The sequence below is a fragment of the Callorhinus ursinus genome, unplaced genomic scaffold, assembly GCF_003265705.2.
Source record: "Callorhinus ursinus isolate GAN/ISIS: 27379988/994484 unplaced genomic scaffold, GSC_fseal_2.0 scaffold69, whole genome shotgun sequence".
In the NCBI taxonomy this organism is placed as follows: domain Eukaryota; kingdom Metazoa; phylum Chordata; class Mammalia; order Carnivora; family Otariidae; genus Callorhinus; species Callorhinus ursinus.
Genome location: NW_027397131.1, coordinates 3,319,239 through 3,329,978, shown reverse-complemented (window position 1 = coordinate 3,329,978; position 10,740 = coordinate 3,319,239). Strand labels below are relative to the sequence as shown.

The 10,740-nt window shown below is 40.2% G+C and overlaps 1 pseudogene; it reads left to right on the top strand.

Moving 5' to 3' along the window:
* The first annotated feature begins 8,978 nt into the window (after positions 1 to 8,978).
* On the top strand, positions 8,979 to 9,982 carry LOC112807461 (glyceraldehyde-3-phosphate dehydrogenase-like; annotated as a pseudogene).
* The last annotated feature ends 758 nt before the right edge of the window (positions 9,983 to 10,740 follow it).

The window sequence follows — 10,740 nt, the reverse complement described above, 5'->3', positions numbered from 1 at the left end:
AAAAATAGGACAACCTTCCACAATGCTGAGTATTTATGAGGTAATAATAGAACATGCATGTAGATCGCTTACTGGGGACATCTCAGGCAGTCTGAAGGGTTATCTCATTAAGGGAAGTACTTGGTATCTGTAGATATATAGGTGGGGGTGTAGTTCTCACTGAATGATGTAATTTACGGAATTTAATGTAGCCTTCTTAATCTAAATCTGTTAGAAGGATGGTAGCAATTCTATCTCCCCACCATCTATGAAATGTCCTAGGGCCACATTTAGACTGGTGACAGGCAGCAAGATGAGTTATAAAACTAGTTCCTTTCCTCAAAATTCTCCATGCCTATTTAGGGCAAAGGTGACAAATCTGTAGAAAAGCCTTTGATGAACATTTCTGTTGCTTTTGACCCCTCTCCACTCCCATTTAAGAAGATTGGATTCATAGCCAACATTTTAAAACTGAGATATCACTTGAATTTCCAATTCCTCTTAAGAAATAGGAGGACCCTTGGGGCGCCTGGGTGGCTCAGTTGGTTAAACGTCTGCCTTCGGCTCAGGTCATGATCCTAGGGTCCTGGGATCAAGTCCCACATTGGGCTCCCTGCTCAGCGGGGAGTCTGCTTCTCCCTCTGCCTCTCCCCCGCCCAACTTGTGCTTTCTCTCTCTCATGCTCTCTCTCAAATAAAAATAAATGAAATCTTAAAAAACAAAAAATAAATAGGAGGACCCAATAACCCTAGGCTTGTGTTCTTGCATGGCTACGATTATTTGGCATTGAGTGGCAACTCCCCCCTTAGACTGGACATGTTGGTCTTTTTCCCTAGGTCCTCACCTGGCCCACTTATGTCCTCCTTCATTTGATTTTTAACCCTTGATTTGGAGACATTATGTGTGCTTCTTCCCTTACCACCACTCTTGTTGCTTTATGAGGCAAGGTTTGGCACATACAGCATATTTCCATCTTGTAAGTAGGTGTGTTCTAAAATTCAGTTGTAGGTAAGTTTTCTTGAACTAAACCCATTTAGCCACAGGAAAAATATTGATTCAATTTTACAAATATTAACTGAAGTCCTACCAAATGCAAATCACTGTACAAGGCACATGGGAAGGAGGGCACATGGAACAAAAGATATGGTTCTTGCTCCCAAAAGGTCCAAGAAAGGTCATTAATGTTTATTTAACCTATAGATGCGTTTGAAATGAAAACATAGTGGAAATATAATTTGCAATTACTTGCTAGATTACAGAAAAAAGAGTTTCATGTTGCATGTTTTATCCTGAAACCTGTTTCCTGTGGATACGCAAAGATATTAAGAAGTGGATGTTGACAGTTGTCAGTATTCTGAAGGAAAACAATGAGAAACTGTTAGGAATTTAGAGGTGAATGGTACTTGTTTACTTGGCATTTTGAGAAGATTTTGAACCATTAAATAATTTTTCTATTTAGGGAGATGCAAAATGTAGAGTAAAGGAGAAGAGAGAGGCGGATAGGGAAAGAGAAAAGGGAAAGGATAGAAAGAGAGAAAGATGATTTTTCATCTTTGCAAAGGCTATGAAAGCTAGATTGCTGAGTTGGAACTAATGAGGATGGGAGATGCACTTGTATGTATTCCTGATCTGACTATTGACGAAGAATGACGAAGACACTTCTCTTACCAAGCCAATGTCTTTCACATTGGGAATTCTAAGGATCAGTTGTCAGTCTTCATGTTATACTTGATTCATCAGAGCCATTTGACACAGGTGATCATTCCATTCTTCTAGAAATACTTTGGCTTTCAGGACACCACACACCCTTGGTTTTCCTACCTTACTGGCTGCTCCTTTTCAGCTTCTTCTACAGATTTTTCCTGATTCCCCCAATATTAATGGTAGAGTGATCCCAAGGCTCAATTCTTGAGCTCCTTTGCTTTTCTACCTACTTGTACTACCTTAGGGGGTCTCATTTGCCTCATGGCTTTAAATACCATCTGCATGCTAGTGATCCTTGAATATATACTTCAGCCAAATGCATACCGCAAATACATACCCCAGACTGGTTGAGTCTTAACATAGTCATTTGGTATCTAATAAATAGAGATCTCAGTTTTAACATGCACAAAAGCAAATTCCTCATTTTTCTTCTCCAAGTTGCTTCTCTCTCAGTTTTCTCCTTCTCAGATAATGGAAAGGCCATTCACTTTGGTTCAGGCCAAAAATATTTAGCCTTGTCTCTTTCCCTCATCCTACATTTAATCTGGTTGCAAATTATTTTTGACCTGAAAAATCCAAATTCATACAACTTCTTATCACTTTCATCATGATCATCTTGGTATAAGCCATCATCATCTCCCTCCTGGGTTATGGCACTTTAGGGCTCCCATTATTATCTCACCAATAGTCTGTCTTTAACACAGAGACAAGATAAATTATTTTCGTATATAAAATCATGTCCATTCTCTGCTCAGAATCCTCCAATGGCTCTCCATCTCACTAAGAGCGGAAGTCCAAGTCCTTACAATGGCCTCTAAACCCACAAAATCTGGTAGCTCATTACTTTCTGAGCTCACCTCCAACACTAGAATGTTCTCCTTCTTCACTAGATTGTGGCTCTACTTGCCTTTTTGCTATTTGAACATTTCAGGGATGCCCACTGACTCTGGTCCTTTACATTTGCTTTTTTCCTGCTTAGAATGCTAATACCAAAGATAAGTGCTTCAGTCCCTTGCTCAAAAGTTAAAACTTCTCATGGAGGCCTTTCCAAATCATCTTATTCAAAACTGGACCTCTGTGTACAAGCCAGACACCTCCAATCCCTCTAACTTCTCTATTTTTCTCCATAGAAATTATCACCTTACATACAATATCTTCTACTTGTTTGTGTTTTATGTACCCTACACTTAAATGTAAGTAGACATTTGTTTGGCTATATTTCTTAGGCTCTACTTTTCATTCTTGTGACTTATTTATTTTATAACTGGAAGCTTCTTAATCCCCTTTACTTATTTCACCCTTTCTTTCATCCGCCTTCCCTCTGGCAACCACCAGTTTGTTCTCTGTGTTTATGAATGTTTCTATTTTTTGTTTGCTTGTTCTTTTGTTTTGTTTTTTAGATTCCACATGTAAGTAAAAGCATATGGCATTTTCTCCGTCTGACTTATATCACTTAGCATAATACCTTCTGGGTCCATTCATGTTGTTGTGAATGGCAATATTTCATTCCTTTTTATGGCTGAATAATATTCCATCACTATGCATATGCATAGTACATCTTTATCCATTCATCTATAGGGACACTCCGGTTGATTCTGTATCTTGGCTATTGTAAATAATGCTTCAATAAACATAGGGATGCATATATCTTTTCAAATTAGTGTTTTCATTTCTTTTTGGTAAGTACCCAGTAGTGGAATTACTGGATCATATGGTATTTCTATTTAAAAGTTTTAGGAACCCCCATACTGTTTTCCATAATGTCTGCATCAATTTGCATTCCCACCAACAATGCACAAGGGTTGCCTTTTCTCCACATCCTTGCCAACACTTGTTACTTCTTGTTTTTTGATTCTAACTATTCTTACTGGTGTGAGGTGATATTTCATTGTGGTTTTGATTAACATTTCCCTGATATTGAGTGACGTTGAGCAACTTACCATGTGTTTGATGGTTATCTGTATGTCTTCTTTGGGAAAATGTCTATTCAGGTCCTCTCCCCATTTTTAATTGGATTATTTGTGGGTTGTGTGTGTGTGTGTGTGTGTGTGTGTGTTGAGTTGTATAAGTTCTTTGCATATTTTGGTTATTAACCCCTTATTGGATATATCTCTTGCAAATATCTCTCCCATTCGGTAGGTTACCTTTTCATTTTGTTGATGATTTCCTTCTTGGTGCAAAAGCTTTTTGTTTTTGTTCCCTTTGCCTTGGGAGACAGATCCAGAAAAATACTGCTAAGGCCAGTGTCCAAGAGTTTACTGCCCATGTTTTCTTTGAGAAGTTTTAGTTTCAGGCCTTACATTTAGGTCTTCAGTCCATTTTGAGTTTATATTTGTGTGTGGTATAAGAAAGTGTTCCAGATTCATTGTTTTGCATGTAGCTACTCAGTTTTTGAAGGAAGAGATTTTTGTCTGTTTTACTTATTGCTGTTCTCCTCGTACCCAGAATAATACAGAGTATGGGCTCAATAAGTAGCTATTGAATGAATGAATAAAAAGAAGTGGTGCACCTAATTATCTTATCAGATAGAAACCTGGTTTAAACACCAGGTGGCATCTGGCACCACAGTTCCAAGATAGTTTCCTAGATCATCATTTAGGAGAGGAGGTGAGAAGTACAGGGCAACTTGTGATGTGTCATCAAATAGAAACCATTTGGTCTTTTTCCTTCTTTATCACCAAGTCATATGCCATCTTCCATTCATTCCCTCCCCACCTCTACCATGGAGCCATATGTATAAGTTGGAGGGAGGGGTACTGACAAAATAGTGGGAGTCTGGCCACCTGCCCATGTAGCTTACTTGTGCCTTATGGACTTTCTCATGCCTGATACCAATAGTAACTCTTCCATCTTAGGATGGATTGCTGCTGAGTCCTCTGAACCTTATGCCTTAATGGGTCTGGAAATCCAGCTTCTGATGGGAAGCTCTGGCCACATGTTCAATTGGTGTTCCATGATCTGATATTCCATTTCAGCTGGGAATGAGTAGCATATGAAGGAGCTCTTTTTAAGTGGCCCAGCAATCTCTGAAGTAGATAGAATGAACCTTGCTACAAATATAGACCTAGAAGTCTATATTATCATTCTCCTATTAGAGCTCACCATAAACTCTACACAACTATTGTCGACACAGATACCTCTAATACCATAAGGTTGGTTAGGTCTGATGCCCCAAGTGGAAGGGCTGCTTGTACTATACTTTGGGTCTGTTGCAGATCTCTTTCCTGCTCTGGGATCCATTCAAAGATCTAAGACTTCCATGTCTCTCAGTAAATGAGTGGAAGCAGTATTCCGAAGTATGGAATATGCTGCCCTTCATAGTGGTGGGAGTTATGAGATGCTATAATTTTTCCTTCACTTTGGAGAGGATGTTCCAGCATACAGTCTTGCTGGAGAGGGGAATGAGAAGGCAGTTTCTTTGTTTTCCATTTGGTTCTTTTCACTATAAAAGCTCTTAACCTACAGACTAAAAAAGCTATGGTCTTAACAACTACCAAGTATATTTATTCCAATTATACACTCAGAGACTGAGGAAATTATGATAGCGTAGGTCCGTGGACCCAAGTGGACCCATAGTAAGCAGGGTGTGGGCCAGAGCTCCATTTATTGCATGTACCCATATTAGCCCCACTAAAACAGAGGTCCATTATGATGTTTTGATATAAATGTTAATTTGGACTCTGTCCTACAATTCTCATTCAAATATTTGGATATTTCTTTTTCTCAAGTGTAAAGTTATTTGAGTAAATGGACAGAGGTCCCTTATGGAAGAATCATTACTAAGTAACTTTTCATGGTGTCATGGAATTCTTTTTCCTGTGGACATGACATTTCTATCAGTCAGTGTATTCCAGGTCTGAGAAAGGCTCAGATCTGGATATTGAACAAGTTTGTGAATTTTTTTTGAGGTATCCACCTCCAGCCTCTTGATCATTCATCCTTAATTTCTTTTCATTGTACAGCTTGAGCAACTTTCAAAGGCTGCCAATTTATCATGACATTTGGAGTGCCGTGTTCTATTAACCATCTCCATGGTTCTTTGCAGGTCAGCTTCCTTGATTACTACTCTGACCTTACTATTTATTATGATAATTGTGTTCACCTTGCTTTTTTCGGTTAAGTGGGTTCTTTTCAGTGGGTTCAGTTACCTGGATTCTTTTATTTGAGGATCCTCTCATGTCCATTGTTATCTGGGAGCCTAGTTCTTTAGCAGGATCTCTTTTTGCCCCGGACAACAAAAGACAGCTATCACTGAGCTTCTTACTGATGGTAGTGCCCCTCTTACTGGCATGTTACTTAACACTTTGGTAAATGGATTGTTCTCTAGGCCTTTTCTTAGAACATTGTAGATGGGTGGATTTTCTGGCTTCATGTATTATATCTAATCCAGCAGCCTCACTTCTCTGAATCTTTTGATTACTGTCGCTACCATCTGTCCCATTTCTACTTCATTAGGTGTGGGTTATTGCTTTGTCCAAGCTTCCAAGAACCATCCTAGCAGCATATTAGCACTGTCTCCTGGGGTCCTTGATGGGGTGTAAATTTTGGATCACAGGAGACTGCTCACATATTGATAAACTTATTCCTTTTCAGCTTCACATTCTGTTCTCCTTGATACATCATACTCAGGATGCAATCCCATGTAAACTCTCCTGGCTCCTGCTGAGAAATGTTGGCTAGGTAGTGCAGCTTCTTTGACATATAGTTTTTAACTTATTTTAGCAGGCCTAGAACTAACCCAGATGGATTATAACTTTCTTCATGATCTGGTGGCCAGGAGAAAATGTGGGGCAGATCATCATAAGATGTGTGTTATTTTGCAAGTACAAAAGCTTCTGTACCATCTTCAAACAAAAGTGGGATGGAGAGTGTAAGCCTTTAAAGAGAGAGGGGTGGACCACTTTTGAATAGCTAGAGGATTCAGGGGAGTCTAAATGTATCCAAAGATTCAAGATTTTCTATTTCACTGACCAATATATTCCCAACTCAAGTCTCCATGTCCCACTCCTTCCCAACCAGAACCCTGCCTGTACTATAAAAGACATGCTGACATGGAGAATCCAACCTCCTCTATAGCTCTTCCTAGGTCCAACCTGCAGTTTCTCTGCCCTCTGGTTGCAGGATATGAGAGTCATTTTTATATTACTGTGGAGGGTCTCCACCATCTTATGTTGGTAGTATTTTACCTTCAGGCTTTCATTTCCATCTCAGTTCTCCATTAGTGGGATTTTTTTAAATAGTTGTACCATAACTGCACACTAGTGATGGGATTCTCATTTTGGAGCTAGATGATCCAGCTCATGAATTCCATTTTATAGTTGTCTTCCTAGAATCATATTTGGCAGTGACTGTCCTAGGTTAGCTTCCTCAGGTGACTATGAGATTTGCATGCAGGAGGTTAATTGAAGAGTGCTTTTAGTAACAACACCTGTGATGAGTGAGAGTTGCTGCACTGGGCAAAGGGAGAAATTCAATTGTGGTGTAGTTGCAGGAGAGGCCTCAGTTGATTCTATGTTGAGATCTGGAGCTGTGATGTTCTTCACGGTTGTCCTAATTGAGTCAAGAGGCTTTGTACTCAGGCACCACCGGTCAGTGGTTGCAGATGCCTCCAGGAAGGGGGATGTGTATTCTTTTAGCCTAGACTAATTCCTGGGGAGGAACTCAGTTGTGAACTATCAGCAGCCTGCACTCCTGGCAGCTGGAGAAATGGGTGTCTCAGTCTTAGAGGACGATTTGGGCAATGTACCACAAAGTTCACCACAGTTCCCAGTAGAGATATGTTGAATGGTCTTTTGTATTTACACGACTCTGGAATGTAGATTCCTTTTGGGTTATTATATAGCAATTAGCATAGCACCTTCCATATAATAGTTGATTGATCAGTGTGTGTTCAGTGAATAGATGAAAGAATAAATTTTAGGGCTCTTATCCATCAGTGACTATTCTAGGTCCCAGTCAATACTTTGGGGGTTTTAACTATAATCCTTCTGCATTATAGTTTTATAAATTTGCCACTCCAACAAAGAAGGATGATGTGGGTTTACTATTTGTGTGGAACAGTGACTGGGAAGGTCACTTTGAAATGTGGTGATGTGAGTGGGTACTACCTTAGCCCAATTGAATTGCAGCTCTGACTTTCAACCATGATGTAGAACCCACTAGGGCCTGGTGGATGTCAATTCACTGGCATGCATGGGCTTAGACAGAGGCTGAGTCTTGTGTGCTATGGAAATGCCTATTAGCTTCATTCTGAATACTTAAGAGCATACCAGACATGCTTAAAAATTCTTTCTTGGAAACAGATTGTTGGTAAGTGCTTTATTTCCTCTCTAAATACATAGTTTGTCACCACATGCATTAATTCTTCAATTAAACGATGTCAACATTCTACTCGGTAGAAATAATTGTACCCTTTTCTTAGGTGCAATTATCCTGATGAAAGTAATTAGTCAACACAGCTACTTACGAAGGAGCCCTGCATTTGGAAGAGATTCAACTTACATGTACCATGTGGTAGGGATTTAGCTTAGCACTGGATTCAACTTGGCAACACGCACAACTTCACAGAGGGCTCCTTGGTTGTTTTTTTCTTCCCCCACATAAAGGTGATGTCCCAAGAAAATCCGATGCAAAGAAAACATACTTACATGTATTAAGACCCAAAGTATACCTGTTATTCTGACAAAAATTATTTGTATACGTTATTTTTAAATCCACATAAGAAAATAGGATCCTAATTTTGCTTTATTCTCTCCTGCCTGTTTGCCAACTCACTGGACCTTCAGCTATTATTGTACATACACATAAATCTCTCCCTTACTATCAACTATGCATTTGGAGTTTGGATTTTGCTAAAACAAATAGAGGAAAGCAACTCTTTAATGGTGTGAGATCTGAAGCAGTTTGTGAGGGTGGACAGTTCCTATCAAATTTTAAACTCTTTAGGTTATTCTCAGTCTCTTTCTGGGTAAAGAGGTAAAGAAATCATTTCAAAGACTTCCAAATCTCCACTGCTAAATTTTCTGGGGGTGATGCTAATCTTGATAAGGATTTGTGTTACACAGGTGTTTGCAGTTGTTAAAATTTAGAATGATCATTTTATTTCAAAGGAAAAGCCTTGAAACAAATATTGAATTCTAATGATATGTATCCAAAGTATTTATGGAGAAAGTTACCAATGCCTGCAATTTAATTTGAAATGCATAGAAAAATACTATGAGTTAGCTTTCTGTTCATCCCCATTCCACAGATAGCTGCATCTTCTGGTGCAGTGCCAGGCACATCCCCAAGACACAATGGTGAAGGTTGGAGTGAACCGATCTGGCTGTATTGGTTACCTGCTCACCAGGGCTGCTTTTAAGTGGATATTGTCACCATAAGTGACACTTTCATTGACCTCAACTACATGGTCTACATGTTCCAGTATGATGCCACCCACAGCAAATTCAATGGCATTGTCAAGGTTGAGAAGAGGAAACTTGTCATCAATGGAAAGCCTATCTCTATCTTCCAGGAACGAGTTTCTGCCAACATCAAATAAGGTGATGCTGGTGCTGACTATGTTGTGGAGCCCACTGGAGTTTTCACCACCATGGAGAAGGCTGGTGCTCACTTGAAGGGTGGGACCAAGAGGGTCATTATCTCTGCCAACTTCTACTGATGCCCCCTTGTTTGTGATGGTTGTGAGCCATAAGTATGACAACTCCTCAAGATTGTCAGCAATGCCTCCTGCACCACCAACTGCTTGGCCCCTCTGGCAAAGGTCATCCATGACAAATTTGACATCATGGAGAGACCCATGACCACAGTGCCATTACTGCCATACTGCTACTATGCCATTACTGCCACCCAGAAGATGTGGGTGGCCTCTCTGGGAACCTGTGGCATTATGGCCAAGGGGCTGCCCAAAACATCATCCCTGCTTCTACTGGAGCCACCAAGGCTGTAGCAAGATCATCCCTGAGCTGAATGGGAAGCTCACTGGCATGGCTTTCTGTGTCCCCATCCCCAATATGTCAGTCGTGGATCTAACCTGCTTCATGGAGAAAGCTGCCAAATACAATAACGTCAAGAAGGTGCTGAAGAAGGCATCAGAGGGCCCCTAAAGTGCACCCTTGGCACCAAGGGCCAGGTTGTCTCTTGCAACTTTAACAATGACACCTGCTTTTCTACTTTTAATGCTGGAGCTGGTTTTGCTCTCAATGACCACTTTGTCAAGCTCATTTTCTGGTATGACAATTAATTTGGCTACAGCAACTGGGTGGCAGACCTTATAGTCCACATGGCCTCTAAGGAGTAAGAGTTCCCTGGACCACCAACCCCAGCAATAGAAAGAGGAAGAGAGAGTTCCTTAGCTGCTGGAGAGTCCTTGCCCCAACTTATCCTCCCAAACCCTGGGAATCTCCCAACTCTAGACAGTTTCCATCCCAGACCCTCTGAAGAAGGGGAAGGGTTTGGGGAGCCCTACATTGTCATGTACCATCAATAAAATATACTGTATCCAGCCAAAAAAATAATGTGAGTTGTTGGATGAATATAGGATGGATCGATAGTTATGTGATAAATCAAGTTAGATGTTAATGGTAGAATCCAGGTCATAGATATAGGGGTGTTCCATGAAAAATTACTCAAACTTTTCTATAGGTTGGAAATTTTCATAATAAAACACTGGAAATAATCACCATTGGCACTCCTCTTGCAGTGTCCTTGAGGCAAACTTTGATCAAAATGGGGTGAAAATTCAATTTATCCACTATTTATTGAGTATCTGCCTTGGCAAAATTTGGTGCTGGGTATGAGATTTCATTGAGATTCCATGCTTAGTAGTCTTCCTCTACTCTTAAGTATGGCTAGTGCAGCAGCTCCAACCTCTCCCTTTAACTCCAATTTCAGCAGGAAGAATATAGGCAAATGTATCCCAACACTTTAGGATTCATGGATTGATTTAAGACTTCCTTCCTTCCTTCCTTCCTTCTTTCCTTCCTTCCTTCCTTTCTTCCATCCATCCATCTATCCATCCATCCAGCCATCCATCCATCCATCCATCTATCAGTGTGT